At 36.6% G+C, this 13,532-nt stretch overlaps 2 non-coding genes across 2 annotated transcripts; one reads left to right on the forward strand and one right to left on the reverse strand.

Annotated features, from left to right (window-relative positions):
- Positions 1–251: 251 nt before the first annotated feature.
- Trnaa-cgc (transfer RNA alanine (anticodon CGC)) lies at positions 252–323 on the reverse strand. Its single transcript has one exon. It is a non-coding gene; the product is annotated as a tRNA-Ala (tRNA).
- Positions 324–3,119: 2,796 nt separating this feature from the next.
- Trnas-gcu (transfer RNA serine (anticodon GCU)) lies at positions 3,120–3,201 on the forward strand. Its single transcript has one exon. It is a non-coding gene; the product is annotated as a tRNA-Ser (tRNA).
- The last annotated feature ends 10,331 nt before the right edge of the window (positions 3,202–13,532 follow it).

Here is a 13,532-nt window from a genome sequence, read left to right on the forward strand (position 1 = left end):
ATATCTCAATTATCTCGCGGCACCCTTGAGCATTGCAATTGGCACCCCAGGGTGCCGCGGCACCCCGGTTGGGAACCACTGATCTAAATGCTTTGTAACACTAATTGCATTCCTCTGGGAACATCTTAAGTTTGAGGTGGTAAAAGGATAGACCGTGGGCCTCAGAGGCTTACACGTAGAAGAAGATGTTTGAGATAAGATGACATGATGATTGATGTGTTCATGGTTGTAAAAGTACGAACGTAAAAGGTTGGAGATGCCGGGGATTGAACCCGGGGCCTCACACATGCGAAGCGTGCGCTCTACCACTGAGCTACATCCCCACTTTTTTTTTGAATGATTGATTGATTGGTTTATTTTTTGTGCAATATTATAACAGCAAAATCATTAAATGATGCAGCACGCTTTAACGAACACAATTAAAATAAAGAAAAATAACAAATGTACACTGCATCTTTGAAGTAAGTAAATCACAACGGGAAGCTGCAAAGTGATCATGACGGTCTTCGAGTCAAGCAGCCACCCTCAGCCAAGTCGATGATAAACATTTAATAAACATTACACTAAAATATCTACACTTACAACAAAGAGTCAAGACAGAAACAAACTTGCATCTACGATATGCCAAAATTTCAAGTTCCAATGTTAGGTGTTGATAGTCAATAATGAAAAGCTTAAAGAGTAGGCTATCGTTCCACATTAGTAAATTACACTGTATTCAACTTTAATATTCTGCAATTAGATAGTTTTTGTAAAGTTTTTTAAATGAGTCAAAAGATTTTTTTTTAATGTCTAGTGAGATTGAGTTCCATATTTTTACTCCACTATACTTGATGCTTCGTTGAAGTCTTGTAATAGTAGCATACAGAGGAACAAATTAATTATCATTTTTGATTGAACATCTATCAATCAATCAATCATTTTATTTTTCGTCATTAACATGTCCGGGACGAAAAAGATACTAACTACAAAAATCGATACAAACCTACCAGCACGTTAACGAACGGGAAAAGGTGGCAAAACCTTGAAAGGTTTAAAACGTGCCTGAATGAAAAATTATTCAGTAGGTTAATCAGTAGTTAGCACGGCCACAAAACCCAAAAAAACAAATAACTTAGCAAAAAATAAAACAAAAACAGAGAGAAGCACACATGTAGTAATGAATGACAGCCCAATGAAGTGTTGTGGATTGAATTTGCCAGTTCCAATATTGATGTGGATGAGCAGTCAGTTGAGCGATTTAGCAATCTCTAGTTTGTAAATGTCTTTTATTTTTAAAACTTTTACCTGCTTGAAGTATGGCGTAACGTGTTCTGACCACAACCCAGCAACTATTTGTATTGCTTTGTTTTGCATCTTTTGTAGTTTCTCGATATATGCTTTGTAGGCCTATGTAGAGTCCCAAATGGCTATTCCATTCATAATATGTGGGTCATCATCATCATCATCGGCCATGCCTAAATAAGGCGTCGGCTACCGTGAGTCTCCACAACGATCGATTGTAGGCTAACCCTAACCCATACTTCTAATTAGGTTTTCAAAATTTTGGTTTGTCCATGTTGAAAGATTTTTGAAGATTTCCAAACGTGGACGTCCCCGGTGCCTCTGACCAGAAAATCGCCCCATCATTGCCGAGTGTTCAATTCCGCGTTTGCGGTAGACATGCCAGATAAATGTCATTTGCCTTTTTTTGATAGTTGTGATGAGGACGCCAGGGATGCACCCAGAGCGTCTCCACAATATGTGGGTGTATGAGCGAATAATATAACTGCAGTAGAGCATTGAAAGGAATAAGTGTTTAAGTTTCGACAAAATACCAACAGATCTAGCAAGTTTAGATATAAGAGCATCAATGCAAGAGGTTCGAATGAGAGCTGTTTATCAATTATTATTTCAAGGTACTTAGCGTGGTCGACGGTTTCTAGCTCCAGCTCTCGCATGCAGAGCACAGTCTCGCACTCCAGCTATGGCATGCGGAGAACAGTCCATTACCAGTCCTTCGACTGGTAATGGACTGTTCTTCGACTGGTAATGGACGATATCCAGTTTAAGTTATTGTTTCTTGTCCTGGTGGGTGATGGAATGGATGAGCTGGTAGATGATAATGTCCTGATGGTGTTGACGAAGCTCTCATCCCCTTTTGCGACGTGTCTCGTTGATTATGGAGTAATGTGTTTGCTGTTAATATCTACAAACATAAAAGTACAGCACAAGCAATCGATTGTTAGGTAAGCCTAATATTTTGTAAATAATTTCGGACTTCCACTAAAACCTTCACAAGAATGCAAGAAAGCCTTTCTACATTGTCTTTCTATTGCGTGTCCGTTTTGCTTAAATGTTGTTTTAGTTTGTGAATAAAAAGTGACTTTGTATCAGTCTTTCTGATTGAAGAAGAAAATTCGTTCCATGTTTTCGCACCTGTGAATTCTATTGAATGTTGAGTAAGCGTTTTTGAGAAGTATGGAATGTTTAGAGAATCATTATCATGGTTTCTTGTAGACAGGCTGTGCTGGCTGGCATTTGCACGACAATCTAACCTCTTAGTGTAATTGATTAAGAATCGATTTTGGTTGGATTACATCTTTTACGGATGGAATCGGATGTAATCCAATCGTAAAAAACGGAATTTCGAAAAATCTGTAAAACGAACAAATAGCCTAAACTAAAGCAAACTCCGATATTATCAACACGCATAGAAATTCTATTTTAAATAGATAGTTACATAATATTAAAATCAAAATTAAAAGTTGCAAGCCTAAATCTTAAACTGGTGTTCTGCCACGTTTCCAACAATATACTGGTACAAAAAAAATGATTTCTTTGTCCCAAATTTCTATGAAAACGTCAAACTATTGTGAGTTATTGTAAGTTGTAGGCTACAACAGTTCAGTGTATTTTATTGGTGTAAGGTCGGTCAAAGTTTGTTAATTTTAAGCCGACTCTATGGATCACATCACTTCCATCTTTATTGAAAAAATTTCTTCTGAATGAAATTCTTCTGCTTTGTATCCTACTTAAGCATTTGAAGTCTTCTCAGATTTTGTCAACAGATGAGTGTTCAGTTTGCACAAGCAAGCTATTCTGAAAAATAAAAATAGTTTTGTTTCAACCTTGCGTAAGACGAGGTGGCCGAGTGGTTAAGGCGATGGACTGCTAATCCATTGTGCTCTGCACGCGTGGGTTCGAATCCCATCCTCGTCGGAAAAGGTGATGTAGCTCAGTGGTAGACTGCACGCTTTGCATGTGTGAGGCCCCGGGTTCAATCTCCAGTTTTTGGAAATTTAACATTAAAATATTGAAACGCGTGGCCTACACATTTTCACGTTCTGTTCAGGGGCGCAAAATGACTCAACTTGACTTCAATCATCATTGAGATCAATTGAAGTTTTGCAGGCATCACAACACAAATTAGTATGCGTTTTTGATGACTGAAGCATTTGGTTCGACTCCCGGGGTGTGCGCTTGAGCAACGCATATCAAGTGCAGCTCTCCATTTAAGCAGCATCTAGTGGAAGGAATAGCTCGCAGAAAAAGAAATTTTTAATCTTCGATCTGTTTGATTGGGATAGCTGTGTTCTTTGTTGCGATGTTTCACTGCTGTTGAAATAGTCATTAGCAGGTAGGCTAGGCTAATTTTTCTTGTAAAGAAATTAGGTTCAATTACAGGAGCACTTAAAGTTTACGCACATCTTGTGGTTGCTCCAAGAATGGCTTTAAATGCAGTATTCACTTTGCTTGTGAAGCTCAGTGTGAAAATTCATCACTTTTAGAGCGTTAGATAGTGTTAGAGCGTTATAATGTGAGTGTAGAAGTATATTTACTTTAATAAAAATAGTTGCATCCCTAGAACGGGACCAATTGTTATTGTGGTAGAATTTTGCAAGTAAAATATTTTGTGCAATGAATGATTTGTAAATGAAAGTGAACGCATAGCCTAATATTAAATATGCGCTGCCTTTTCTGTTGAAGCAAAGCAATAGTAGGCCTACTGAATAAACGACATTAAATGGTCTCCAGATATAGGCTAAGCAATAATTGCTCAAATCGCTGATGTTTATCTTTCTATTATAGGGCCTACGTTGATTCTACATCTGCCAACGTTGTATCCCCATTTCTTTCAGTTGCTAATGTTGTTGAAGTGTCATATATAACCTACATTGAATTACACTTTAACGTAGGCTATTATAATTGCGTGAAAATAATAATTAGACTATAACAAATTGCGAAATACGTCACAAACATGGGCGTCGGCAGGGGTGGGAGAGAAGCGGGGGTTAGGAAGGCACAAGTTTTGAAGCCAAACTCATCTTGTAAGCTGCAACATAAGTAAGAAAAGTTTAAATTTAAAGTAACAATTGAGTGGTGAGGTGCAAAAATTGTGAAAAAAGTTACTATTAACGTAGGCTATGATGTAAGTGGTTGTTGCCCCTGCGCGCAAAACTATTTACAGAAATGAAAAGTAGAGTTGATTGAAAACCTGATGAGAAAGTGTTTGCGTGGAAGGCGAATCCAATTTTTAAAAATTGCACTCTACCGAGCAAATTACATGTAAAATGATAATCCTGAAGGAGGGGGGTAAGTGCTCCTTCCTTGCCGACACCCATGATCACAACATTTTTTAAAACGTTTTAATACACTTATCTTTTTGTGAGTGTTAATTACGTGTAGACTGTAGGTCTGTAGCCTATAATTATGCTTCCGACGTTGCATTTTACTTAGAGAAAATATTTACAACCGCTAGCTGGCGCGCTATAAAATCTTTAAATGCGGTTTTGGGGCAGTTTCCCAAGTCCGATTTTTGCCGAATTTTGGAATCGTCGGTCTGACTACCAGACAAGCCTCCTGCAATCAAAAAATGGTTGTTATCAAAAGTGTTCTAGTCCAATGTCACTTCTTACTCGCCTATTAGCAGTGGCACAGCGTGACTATTTTGGTTTTTCTTTGATATTTCGATTTCATTACTTGGAAACTCTGAAGATCGCAAATGCTGAAAGCTTTCTATTTTGGTTTTAACAAAGGAATTTCAAGTTTGAACAAATCTGGTAGCTTATTAGCTGGAGCGGCGCTTCCACTTTGGTAGTAATTACCACAATTGTGGAATTTTCATCATGCTTGATGTAAAAATGTGGTATTTTACTTGGAAGTGGCTATTTTTCCACAATCAGGTGTTGCCAGAGATAGGATTAAAGTTAAGAAGGGTTAAAGTAAGGGTTAGAGTTAGGCAGAGATGTACGTATGCGCCGCAAATTCTACGACTTTTTGTTTGCGCTAACGCTTGCGGCCACATTTTTTTGGATATTTTGCGCTTGAGGATGCGCCGTAAAGTTTTCGCGGTTTTTTAGCGCATAGCGTCAACGCATACTTTTTAATGTCTTAGTTGTTGTTTGCAATTTTTTTTGTCAAACTGCGAAATGTTGACGTCTTGCAATTGCCCATTGTTCCAGTGTTGTGTCACAGTGTCATTTATTGTTCAGTCAGCTGGAGTTTGTTTGTATATCGCACTACTGCCTTTGACGCTAAAGTCCCACGTGGAGACTGAAGTCTTGTAGAAAAAAAGAATTAGTTAAAACAACTTAGGCCTACTGCGAAATTACTTAGTAAATTACGGGTCAGAACAGGAATGTAATGTAACCAAGCAAGTAGGTAGGTTGGTAATGTCGCTCCATGTAAAATGTAAACAATGACTTGGCTTCGCAGTGTGAAGTTTTTTTAGTCAAGCAGTGTTGAAGGCGTTTGTAAGCAATTGTGACCACTTTAATTTATATTAGTTAAGTCTTGCATTTTGGGGCAAATCAGAAACTTCTCAGGCAATGAGGAGTGCAGCCTATGTATCTAAACAAACTCAAATATTTGGTCTCCGACCGTGATTGCTTGCATGATGTTGTACTCTGTATGTTATATGTAGTACGGTACATTAGGTACTTTGCCTTTGCCGGTTATTCTTGTTGTAGGCTATGTAGCGTAGTAATGTGTAGGCTTACATACAGTACCGGTAGGCTATCAAGCTAAGGTAATTTTTACTTGACAATTTATACATTCTGATGCGTAAGTATGTAATTATATATGTTTTGTAACTTGATGAGCAGTTTAAGCAAAACATGCATCCAGGGGCCAATTCTGAGAGGCTTTTGAGTAGCCTACTGCTAATAACACTAGTAATGCTAACTATCCCTGAATGCTAATAACAAAGAGTTGTGCAGTTCAGAATCTAAACTTGCTTGTGTCTGGCAGTTTTGTCTTCCATTAACCCACTTTTTAAAAATCTTATCAAAAAAAAGATTACTGAGAGAATTATGGCATTAAAAGCAACATTAGTCTTATTCAAACGGAATCATTTTAAAAATAGTGTTTTTTATAATGGATTTTTAGGGAGCGACAGTTAGTATATTACTAGGAGCGACAGTTAGTATATAATACTAGAATTTTCCTGATAGGCATATGGTACAGTTTCTTACACTACACTATTGTATTCAGGGAATAAATTACGGTAATACTAATCTCCAAGTGAAATGGAGCATGATAATACAAATCCATGGCCCTACATGGAAAAGTATTTTAAGCTCTCTTCTTCGAAAAGCAAAAACTTATATTTTCAATGCCAGATGTGCCTTCCGGCCAAAAAGATAATTTCTTGTAATGAGAAATCGCGAAGTGGCTTGAAAAGTGTGTTGTTTCGAGTGGTTTATACCGTGCGAATGTTTGGCACCTAGCAAACAAAATGAGTTTGCGCTAGAGTATGCGCTAACGCTGACGCCGCCAACTTTTTTACAAGTTGCGTTGACACATGCGGCGTATAGTTTTTCGAACGTTTGCGTTTGCGCTGACGGCGTCAATATTTTTTGTATGCGCGTACATCACTGGAGTTAGGAAAAGCTGGCCTGGGATCCCTGCTCAGTACACCACATCTCCATCGATTGCAAAACATCGCAAAGGACAAAACAGAATGGAGATCCTATCAACCTTGTTGAAAGACTGAACGAAGCCAGCGGATGCCAAACGATTTGGCTACACTGGCGGCGGAGACAGTTACAATAATAATAATAGAGTTAGGAATAAGATTAGGGTTTTGATCTTCCCAGGACTAAAAAAAATTCCAAAATACAAGTTTTTGTTTTCAACAGCTTTAAACTTCTCAAATTAGGGCAGAATTCCTTATCTGGCAACACTATTCAAGCTATTATTACACTATGTAGTGTAAATATAGCCACAGCCATTTTACGGTACTTAGTGGTAATATGGAAATTTTGTTTGGAAATATTGCCAAAATGTGGAAATTATAAATTTTGAAAATTTGACATAAAATAAGTTACGGTACTGTACTACATATCAATAAATAAGAGCATTTAAACTGTTGTCTTCCGAAATCGAACAGATATGCAAAAACTGCTTATATATAATAGCATGTGACTAGCATGTTCCGCTGTTTTCGGTTTGATTTTGGAATGCGGCCTGAATTTTGACTTTGAACGTTGGGTGACCATGTGATCATATTCAAGATGTCTTTCAGATTCTAGCTGCGGTGTCAAGTACAGTACAGTACTTTGCTTATTTATTTCGGACGTTTTAATAGCTGTTAATAACCGGTACTGTAAAAAACTTAGCAGTTGTTTTAGACCTTATTTTGCAGTAGGTTTAGGCTATATAGTGTAAATATAGCCAAATAATAGCGTTGCCAGATAAGGAATTCTGTCCTAATTTGAGAAATGTTTAAAGCTGTTGAAAACAAAAACTTGCATTTGGAATTTTTTTTAGTTCTGGGTGAAGATCAAAACCTTAAGTTCCTTATTCCTAAGTCTAACCCTTACTAACTTTAATCCTAACTCTGGCAACACCTGATTGTAACCATGGCAACAAGTGGGTAAAAATAGCCGCATTTTATGTAAAAGTAAGTCAAAATACGGTTAAAATTGGGAGGAAAATTACCGTAAAAAATGTGGTAATCTGAGGACAAATGTGGTAATACAAGTGGTAATCTAGCTTTGTAAAAGTGGAAGCACTGAGCTGGAGAAGTGTCAATACTTATCCTTAACCTACGGTATTACCATGTGATATGAGTGGTACTTTGCTTCAAAATTGAAGGAAAAAGTTTCATTAGCAGAATCAGTACAATAAGTATTATAACTAATAAATATATCTTTGCTACTCTTTTTGCCCATTTTTGCAATCAATAAACTTTGCAAAAGTTCAGTGACTGCATGGGTTTTGAATTGGATGCTTAGGGATGGTTAAAAACGGTTTGTTTTTTTTATTTTATACACATATACTATTTCCAATCATTTCATACATTTTTTCAAGTAACAACTGTTTTCAATTATCATAACAAAGAACTGCAACAGAAAGTGTCGAATTATAGCTGCTGAATAACTTTTTATAAATCAGCTTAATGCAGTTTGACTAAGTTCTGTAAGTCGGAAGCATGGTTGCATTCTCAGTAAATGGTGCCAATGAATCACCCAACTTTAAGCGCTACCAATGATGAGGTTGAGACTTGTTTGGTCCCAGCATTGACAATGTTAACTGTCAACCTCCTTTGTTGCTTGTCTTAATTTATTTTATTAGTTTGTTTATTTGTTTTATTCCTGTCATCTCTTTCATTGCATAGCTTTATGATGAGTTTTATGTACCGGTATGGAGTATTGTAATGTTCTTGAAAGTCTAAAAATTGGCCAATCTACAGTCTAGTTGAGTTTAAATAGCCTATATATTAGGGTGGGTCGCAAAATGGACTTTTTCACCAATTCGAAATCCTCAAATGGTTATTTGAAAATAGGCCCCAAAAAACACTCATTGCCAAATTTGAGCTCATTTGGTCTAGGAATAGCTTGCGAAAATGCATTTGAAATTTTCCAAAAATCCTGATTTTTCGCCATTTATATACCATTTTTTCTCCAGAACTTGAAAAAAAATATTCTGTCACACTATATTGATGAAATGCATGCTCTTATACAATTTAGATGTCATTGTACTCCTTTACAGGTCAATTTAACTAGGATTATGTCTCAAAAGTACTTGCTTGAAAATGTGAAAAAAAAAGTCAAATATGCATGATGTCGAATACAATTGAAATTATATACTGCAGTGTATTATACTGTATTATATACTAGTGTGTATAATAAGGCGATGTGAAAATCAAAAATTTTTAAAAAATCAAAAATCGAATTATCACACAGGGTGACTATTGCTATGTAGAGTATTTCTGTAAAATTTCACGCAAAAATATTCAGTAACCTTAAACATGTAGTCGATTTTGTCTTTGGCATTTGTTGCCAGCACAGAGTTGCCAGGTACAAATTTTTTGAAGAAAAACTTTGTTTATCTTTTTTAAATTGTAAAAATTTCCAACTTTAACAACCACAACAACAATTACATATGATGCGACTGCTAGTTGTCCTTTTAGGTAAGGCTGGCGGTGTACGGTAAGATATTAAACAATCACCTGGCAACCCTATTTTTGATCATAATCACACAACGCACTGCATTAATATTCGATTGTTTTCGTCGATTTACATTTGTTTTTTGACAGATATAACAGACAATGAACAAGAAACAATGGTGAATATCAAAACATTGTACTGCAGCCAATGAAAGAAAGTCAGATTTCGTGTCTGCTTTCGGCAAGACCCTACGCGAAGCAATTCTCGCCCGAATGAAACCATACCGTCGTTGATGGCCAGCAACACTTCCACACTCCACAGTCGTTAGTGACTTCCCAAATGATACGCTGCACAGCCTGAGTATGGGCAGGAAAATGAGGGCATTCAAACGTTGTGTTTATCAAACCCTTTAGCCCATCTATGGTCAAGTGTGAAGTAAGGATAGACTCAGTAAGCGTGGCATGGTCCCAATCAAAGAGAACAGTGAGTTGGCATCCAAATTTAATTTTGGTTGGGTAAAAGTGCGGACAGAAACATCACAAGAGTTACTGCCTTTGCGAATATTTTCTAACTTGTTCACAGAAAAAGATCGCAGAGCAGGATCATCACTGGATACCGGCGCATTGCCACATTCAGATGTACCAGGTGCAGCTGGTTCGAAAGGAGAGTCAATTTCTTCATCAATTGCTGCAGAAAACTGCTGTTTTTTTCCTGTTCTCTTCCTCTATCACTTGTGACTTCTTTGCTGCAGCGAAATCATCTCCTCGCTGTTGTTTGAGGCTCTTGAAAAACAAGTTTTTTGTGTGAATGATAAATGTAAAGAACACAAAATAATCCATGTAAATCAGTTCAGTTTGTTTTTATTTCTGACTATTACAACGAAAAACAATATATATATATATGCCAAACATAACAAATAATACTCTTTTGGACAAATGGCAGTAAAAATCAGTGATAGTCAAGAAAAATCTTCTCGCCATAGCACGACTAGCTTTAGTGAAAGCACAAGCTGCCTGCGTTTACAGACATAGAAATCAGAACATCTGAATCACTTTCCCACGAGGAAATGCTTTAGGAAAGCGAAAAATCCTTAAACCACCTATATACTATCTAGAGTTGGTTGCACTACATCTGCAATGGTGAAGTGGGGTTGTAGAATTGGCAGTAACCCATTCTCCTTCTCATATGGCTCCATTCAACAAATGTTGTTAGAAGAGCCATGTCAATGACAACAACTGACCAACCCCAGTACACAACATGGGACATGTCTATGCATGACCTATTGACCCTGTTATCAAAGAATATACTTATAAAAGCCTTACATTTCATAGAAAATTACTAGAGAAAAAAGTTTGAAAAGATACCGTATGTAAGATCTTACCTTTTGTTAACTCTCTTTTGAAGCGTTTTCGTTGTCCTTTTGTCAAGAGGCCCAATTTGGTATAACGGTGCTTCTACTCCACGATAACGTTGGGAGAGGAGAAACCTCAATTATTTTAGGAATGCGATCTTCATTTGAAACGAGAATAGTTAGCTTTTTTTCCAGCTTCCTGAAAAATTAATTCCTTATGAGTGCTCTGTCTCTGCAAACGTGCAATTAATTATTTCAACACATTAAGGTTTTGAAAAGTGTCTGCTAGTTGGTTATTATAGCCTACGTGTACTGTTCAGTAGACCTCCCCAATCCCCGGACTTTCTTTTGTTTTCATCTATATTGTGACTTTTCTGCATGGGTTTTCAATGCTGATTTCAAAAATATGCATAAAAATTTTTTTCGATCAACGTCTGGGAAGTTATTCGCTGTTTCTTAGCAACAACTTTTCAAAAAAATTACAAAAATCCCCTTTAAAACCCCTTTACTTTTAACCTAGTATGCTGATATCTAGATTATCTGAAAGCATTTCTTCTGCTGAAGAATTTAAAAAAAAAATTATTAAAATTGGACAATCGGTACCAGAGTTATGGCCGTTTAAGTACCCAGATTATGCAGTCACGCATGACTGATTTTTGTTAATTTATTGCCAAATGATACTAGAAAAATGATGAAAGTTGCTGTCAAGGGGTTTTTGGGGGTAAGGAGTTCAAAAAATATATTAAAAAGTGTCTCAGAGCAACAGAAAAAAAGTTATTAAAAAATTAATACGAGCAGTCATGCATGAATGATTTTGTCGCTGTCGCTTCATTCCTACAACGAGATGTATTCCTTAGGCACCACAAACGTTAAATGCCTGGAGTCATATGTATATACAGTATAACATGGAACCGATCATCTCAATGTAGCTAACATCTGGGTACCCATTGCACTTGATGTTAAAATACACGCTTCATTGCTCGGAAAGAGCTCTGATCAAGTGCAAGATGGTCACGGTCCGCCACAATTTCAATAGCATCTCTCACCCAGCATAATGTAGTCTATCTATCTAAATCATGTGGCAAAAAATGGATTAAGTCAGCTGAACTTAACGATAACCTTCTGTAATGCATTTCAGGTTTCACTATTGATCAGTTAGCATTTTCTACTTGTATCTTGTATGATTATATAACGTATTGTATACACTTCTACTGTCTAATATTCCGTGTGTATTCATGTATCCATCATGGAGCTGAGGAAGAGTAAAATGAACAATGGTAGTTTGCTTGGTAATTTGCAGCCTTTAAAACATTTGAAGGAAGGACAATTTAGACCAACTACTGGAGATGTTCTTCAGAAAGACATATATCATCTTCAATTAAATCCTTGTAACCACCAGAGTGGGAAGCTCGCAGCTTGGGATACAGCAGTATGTCTAGCAAAAGTATGGCAGCCTGCTTGCATTCCACTGATGACAAAACAAAATATCCAAAACAAAATTATTCGTTTGGTTGATGAATACAAGAAATACAAACATGCCAAAAAGGAATCTGCTGCCTTAATTAAATTTCGAGAAACACTGACACGATTTATGATATCTGCTAAGAATGCCGAAAAATCTTATTAACAAAAACAAAACATTGCTACCAGAAGGTAAGGCAGAAGGTATACAGTTTCTTAAATTACTTGAAACAAACCAACCAGCATCTCTTGGACCCCTTGATAGAAAGAGGTTGAAATGCTTCAAGAATTATGCATTGAAGAATCGAATAAAGGTAATAAAGTATGATGTATGTTTGTTTCCAATATGCTTAACAGCCCAATGATTTTTAAAGTAACATTCCGATTAATTTTTGATACGGATGCATAAACAAGACATTTTTTACAGATAAATGCAGATTCTCAGTGCAGATTCGACTTAATTTATTGGGAAGATGATATCAGAAGATGACGAGGAGAGTAAATTAAGTCCTGAGGTAGATGGCTGAGAATCTGCATTTATCTGTAAAAAATGTCTTGTTTATGCATCCGTATCAAAAATTAATAGGTATAATATGTTACTTTAAAAATCATTGGGCTGTTAAACATACTGGGAACAAACATACATCATACTTTATTCGATTCTTCAATGCATAATTCTTGAAGCGTTTCAACCTCTTTCTATCAAGGGGTCCAAGAGATGCTGGTTGGTTTGTTTCAAGTAATTTAAGAAACTGTATACCTTCTGCCTTACCTTCTGGTAGCAATGTTTTGTTTTTGTTAATAAGATTTTTCGGCATTCTTAGCAGATATCATAAATCGTGTTGTCAGTGTTTCTCGAAATTTAATTAAGGCAGCAGATTCCTTTTTGGCATGTTTGTATTTCTTGTATTCATCAACCAAACGAATAATTTTGTTTTGGATATTTGGTTTTGTCATCAGTGGAATGCAAGCAGGCTGCCATACTTTTGCTAGACATACTGCTGGATCTCAAGCTGCGAGCTTCCCACTCTGGTGGTTACGAGGATTTAATTGAAGATGATATATGTATTTCTGAAGAACATCTCCAGTAGTTGGTCTAAATTGTCCTTCCTTAAAATGTTTAAAGGCTGCAAATTACCAAGCAAACTACCATTGTTCATTTTACTCTTCCTCAGCTCCATGATGGATACATGAATACACACGGAATATTAGACAGTAGAAGTGTATACAATACGTTATATAATCATACAAGATACAAGTAGAAAATGCTAACTGATCAATAGTGAAACCTGAAATGCATTACAGAAGGTTATCGTTAAGTTCAGCTGACTTAATCCATTTTTTGC

The sequence above is a fragment of the Aplidium turbinatum genome, chromosome 17, assembly GCF_918807975.1.
Source record: "Aplidium turbinatum chromosome 17, kaAplTurb1.1, whole genome shotgun sequence".
Classification (NCBI taxonomy): domain Eukaryota; kingdom Metazoa; phylum Chordata; class Ascidiacea; order Aplousobranchia; family Polyclinidae; genus Aplidium; species Aplidium turbinatum.